At 34.5% G+C, this 5,818-nt stretch overlaps 1 pseudogene across 1 annotated transcript in view; it reads left to right on the plus strand.

The window, feature by feature from the left end:
* The window catches only part of LOC110295818, a 41,777-nt pseudogene that overhangs the window by 26,612 nt on the left and 9,347 nt on the right, over positions 1 to 5,818 (plus strand). The window contains exon 2 of the transcript XR_002378110.1: positions 1,435 to 1,474. The product of XR_002378110.1 is annotated as a proline-rich protein HaeIII subfamily 1 pseudogene (transcript). The remainder of the gene's footprint in view (positions 1 to 1,434; positions 1,475 to 5,818) is intronic.

A 5,818-nucleotide genomic window follows, 5' to 3' on the forward strand; every position in this document is an offset into this window, starting at 1 on the left:
AATAAAGAATCCCTCATAACATTCACTTGTTTGATTTAGAAAAACATCATCTCTCCTGTGTCTACTTCAGTGAAATACTCCTCCATGACAAGTCTGTATTAGACTTTGACCTGTGACAAGTTCGTGAAAACACTTCTAAATGGGTTTGCCCCCACAAAATAAAATCCAACACAACTGACTCTCCAAGAACACTTAAGTTTCAAGTTCAAAAGAAAGTGAACTAGTAGTGATAGATTTTAGACAAGGTGGTTCATTGCCTTTAGTTGTGTATACTCTAGTCATCTCACCAGGCTCCAGTGGACACATAGTCCCATGACAGGTCTAATAAAACTCAGATCTGGGTAACAAAAATAACAAAAAGACATGAACTTAAGGAAGGTATTTTTAGGGAGCAGGGAGACTTCAGTGTTGTTAGAGGAAAATAGGAGAGACTAATAAGTGAGCATGACTAGAGGCATTATAAACATGGATCAAGAATTGAAAGAACACATGTTAATTGCTGAAATATAAAAGAATAGAGGCAAGAAATTAATAACCATCCAAACTTAATCCGGAGTGGGTAATAGATGACACAGCCCCATAAACGCACCAAGCAAATGCCATATGATCAAAGAGCAAGGAACAAAGATAAAGGTCTCTGAGGAACTTGTTTCACACATGACATTTTTCCTGGACTTTCAGACAAAAAGCTCATGTGCAAATGTGTATTGTTAGAGCCACACAACAGGCAGGTTTTCCTTTTTATCCATATCAAACTACTAGGGAGTAGAGTAGGTTTAGGATAAAGAAATCATACATTTTATGATCATAACATCTTCATATATATTTGATAAGGCTTTAGAATATGTGATACACACACACATAAACACACACACACATACTCACACACACACACACAGACACACACACACACACACATATATATATATATATATATATATATATATATATGAGAATATGTGTATTAATACTAACACAGATGTATGTCCTAAAAAGGGGGAAGGTGTTCATTATGGTGACATGGTTCAATACTCTTTATATGATGTAAAGAAAGGGGATATTTGGGATAGCACTGGAAATGTAAATGAAGAAAATACCGAATTAAAAATATTTATATAAAAAAAAGATTTAAAAAAAAACGAAAGCTATAGTTCTGTTTAAGGCATTAAAAACACCCTCAGATCTGTTATATTTCCTGCCTCAGGTGTGCCTGTTGAGGTCACAGATGATATTGTTCTTTAATTATACATCAATATCTTTCACACGTTGATGAAATTGAGAAGGTCAGTGAAATGTCCTGACCTGAGTGATATTTGGAAGGATCAACAGATAAGTTCCAATTTTCAAAGAATCAAGGAGAATTCTGACACTAAAAGCATGTCAACATTTAGTACTAGCTAGCTCATTGCATGTTTCCTGACTGGTCCTTTTCAGGGAAAACCTCGACAGGACAACTTATCTTCAGGCTCCTTTGGTATGTAGATTTTATGGAGGTTGAAACCCATAGTGTGTTTGTGAATAGTGAGTCCTGATTATTGTAAGAAAACTCTGCTTCTCAAAAATTCCACTAAAACTGGAAAAAAGTTTAATTTTAGCATAATGAAAAGTTTTTGGTGAACTGCAAATAAAATTACCTTAGAGTACAGGTTTAGTTATACTACAGATGTTACCACGATACTGGCCATTACTTAAGGGTCACATAGAGTATGTAGGATGCATAGTCCATCGAAGAGGGAAACTTTTTACATGATTCTCTAGAATCAGTTCAAAAGATCTGAGTGACATTCACAGGCATAGCACAGAACCTTGTGTCACACAATGCCCAATTTTGGAAATATAGGTTTATCTGGCTCTCTCTAACTTCCTTCCACTGAATGAGGGCAAAAATGAAACATATAATTTACTAAAGCTGAGGAGCACACAGAAGTTTCAACAGATATCCTGAGTTAAGAGTTGTTAAAATTAATTTTTCTGAGAAAAGAATGAGAAAGAAATGTTGAGACATAACATACCACCCAGAAAGTGCCCAATTTCTTCTGATCTCAGAAGCTAAGCTGTGTCGGGCCTGGTTAGTACTTGGATGGGAGACATAACAATAAAGGCAGGATTTATTTTAAGTAAAAAATACTAGACAGAAAAGAAAATCATTTGGAAACAAAGCATCTGTTGATGAAATTTTGAAAGAAAAATAAACAAAATATTGAAAAGTATAACATAGGCTTGACGAGCCAATATTTGGATATACTTAATCTGAAGATAAATCTTAAAGCTTTCTCTTAGGATCTTTGAAAAATGTCTGAGAATAAGATGATATATGAAAATCAAGGACTGAGTCATAATAAAAAGAAAAATTACATATATATATTCACATGCAGTGCTCTCAGTAAGCATAGCCCATTCTACATCGGTGTTCTTCTCTGAGGCCTATTTATACTTGGCAAACCTGCCAATGAACCTTAGTTCATAGAAACAAAAAGAAGCTGTAGGACAACACCAGAAGATTGTTGTTTGTGGTGTTCATTTTCTTAGTAGAGAATCCTTAATCACAAGTTCTTTTATGTGTTTGCTTTAGCAGAATATCCTTGCTCCTGTGCCCGCTTCAGTGAAGCATTTCTTCAGGACAACTCTGCTTTAGTCTTTGACTTAACACTGTAGGAAAACACTCCTTAATGTGATTGCCCTAGCAAAGTGACATCCAACACACCTGACTCTGTGAAGATCTCTTAAGTTTATACTTCAAAAAAAAGTGAAATATGAAATATATATGTTAGTAGGAAACCAGAAACATTTAGTGCATTGTAAGCCAGATAGTGTTCTAATTCATACTGAAAGTTTTCTATGGCAACTGAAAGCAAACGAGGAAGAATGGCGGAGAATAGCCGTGTTTTAAAGCTTTAGAGAAGACTCATCCCTCCAAAAGAGAGAGAAGAAGCAATGAGTTACTGGTGTGCAAATGATTATATTGCCATAGAACTGAAGAAAGAATCGTGTGGAGTATCTAGAAAAGTAGTTAGAAGAAATGTGTATTCTGGAATAATATATATAATTTTGAAAATCAATGAAACAAAGATCATTGGGGAAATACTACTGACCTATATGATGGAACATAATTTGGCTTGTTGATCATGGTGATCACAGAATTTTTTTAAAGTCCAGTGTCTCAGACAGTATCTATATTTGGAGGCTCAGCAGCCAACACAGGAACTTTTCTAGTGATACCTTACAATGCTAAAGGTAGATTCATCATAAGACACACCTAAAACATTTTTAGGCATAGACCCAAAAAACTTTGTACTTTCTAATAGAGATAAACACCCATGTGCATTTCTGCCATCTTACAAAAGCTGGAAATGAAAAAGTAAGTGTGCATTAGTTGCTGAATGAGTAATGAGAATGCGGTGCATACACACAATAGAAATTTATTCAGAACTAATAAAAAAGAAGTATGAAATTTGCAATAAAGAAATATTACTGATAAAGCATACTGAGTGAAATAACCCAGACCAAGGTGTCAAATGTCATCTTTGCTCTCTTAAAGTGTTCATGACTTCAAATTGATTGGTGTATTTAAGTTGCAATATGTGGAGAGAGTAGGAAGCTAGAAAGGAGATGTATTTGAGTGGACATATATAAAATGAAATTGGGGGCACATGTAACATTTTTAGTATTTGAAATCGACATGACATCTAATTTTTTTTTATCATTACCACGACTATTCCCTTACAGACATTATCTCAAGATCCTCAACATGTCCCTTTCCAAAAATCATGTCCTCACATTATTATAATTTTATACTCCACTAAGTTTAATTCCCATTGCCTGTATTCTAGTTGATGTGAGGCCATCCAATAGACAATAGGCAACTTACCAGTAACTACCCTACTCAAGAAAACTAATATTCCCACACAAAAGCAGCTGTCATGTAACAACGGGCACTCCAGTAAAGATGGAACATTGGAATAATTCCCCTATCATTTGGGACTGGGATTATCTTGACCAAGTCTTCTGCAGTTAACCACTATGTGTTCAGTGGATACTAAGGATTTAGTTTAGAGTGATTTTTTGCTTTTAGCTTTAAATACTCTAGTCAGCTTACCAGTCTCCAGCTGATATTTTTGCAGACATTGTCACATGACAACTCTGATGTAGTTCAGGTCTGGATATCAAAATAATAGAAAGATGTGAACTTAAGGAAAGGAATTTTAAGGGGGGGGGACTTCAGGGTGGTGGGAGAAAATATGAGAGAGTGATAAGTGAGCATGGTTAGAGGCATTATATAAATGAATCAAAAATTTAGAGAACGCATGTTAACTGCTAAAATGTAAAAGAAAATAAGCAATTAATAACCAGTAAAACTAAATTGACCTAAATTAAGGAAGGGGTATTCGAAGAAAACAGCCCCATTGTTGTACCAAGCAAACTCCACAAGATCAATAAAAAAAGACATGAAGATAAAGGTCTCTGAGGAACTTGGTTCACACACCACATTTTTCCTCGACTTGCAGACACAAAGATAAAGTGAAAGTCTGTATTGTTCTTACCACTGAAAGTAGAGCTCTTCCTTTGCATTCATACAAAAATAATAGTGAGTAGAGTAGGTTTAGGAAAAAGAAATCATGCATTTGAGTTCATAACATCTTTATATATACTTGATATGACTTTAGAATACATTATATATACAAGTATATATATACATATTAATATATGCATGAATATACATATTAATATGGGTGTGTACTATAAAAAGATGGGAAGGTGTGAGTTAGGGTGACATGGTTGAACATTTTTCATATGAGATAAATAAAGCTACAGTTCTGCTTAATGCATTAAACACACCCTCAGCTCTTCTATATTTCCTGCCTCAGTTGTGACTGTCACAGATGATATTTTTCTTTAATGATACACCAATCTCTTTCACACATTGTTGAAAATGAAAAGGTCAAGGAAATGGCCTGAGCTGAGTGGCACTTGGAAGAATCAACAGATATGTTCCCATTTTCAAAGAATCAAGGAAAAGGCTGACTCTAAAAGCATGTCAACACTCAGTATTAGCTAGCTCATTGCATGATTCTTGTCTGTGGTCCTTTTCTGTGACAACCAACCTTGGCAAGACAACTTATCTTCAGGCTCCCTGTTTATGTAGTTTTTATGGAAGTTGGAGCCTATGATGTGTTGATGAATAGAGAGTCCTGTCTATTGTAACTATACTCTGCTTCTCATAAATGCTATAAGAATTGGAAAAACAGTTTGTTTTTAGCGTAAGCAGCAGTTATTAGTGAACTACAAGTAACATTCACTGTACTCTAGTACATGGCTAATTACCTGGTAATTATTTTTTGACACAGGCCATTGTTTAAGAATCACATATCATGTAATATACATAGTCCATCAAAGAGGGAGTATTTCAACAAGATTCTCTACAATCAGGTAGTAAAGACCTGACTGACATTCACAAGCATAGAACAGACCCTGGGGACCCACAATGCACAAGTGCCACAAATATACGTTTATCTGTTATGTGGCTCCTTCTATATTCCCTCTAAGAAAGCAGGACAAAAATGCCACATAACCTCTACTAAACCTAAGGAACACATAAAAAATTTTACAAAATTCCAAGTTCAGTATTGTTAAAATTAATATCTTACAAGAAAAGAATTAGAAAGAAATGTTGAGACATAAAAATAAAAGCAATATTTCATTTAAGTAAGAAAAATTAAGCACAAAAGAAAATCTTTCAGAAAGAACACACCTGTTAAATAATTTTTTAAAATTTTTAATATTTTTTATTACATATTTTCCTCAATTACATTTCCAATGC

Source organism: Mus caroli, chromosome 6 (genome assembly GCF_900094665.2).
Source record: "Mus caroli chromosome 6, CAROLI_EIJ_v1.1, whole genome shotgun sequence".
NCBI lineage: Eukaryota > Metazoa > Chordata > Mammalia > Rodentia > Muridae > Mus > Mus caroli.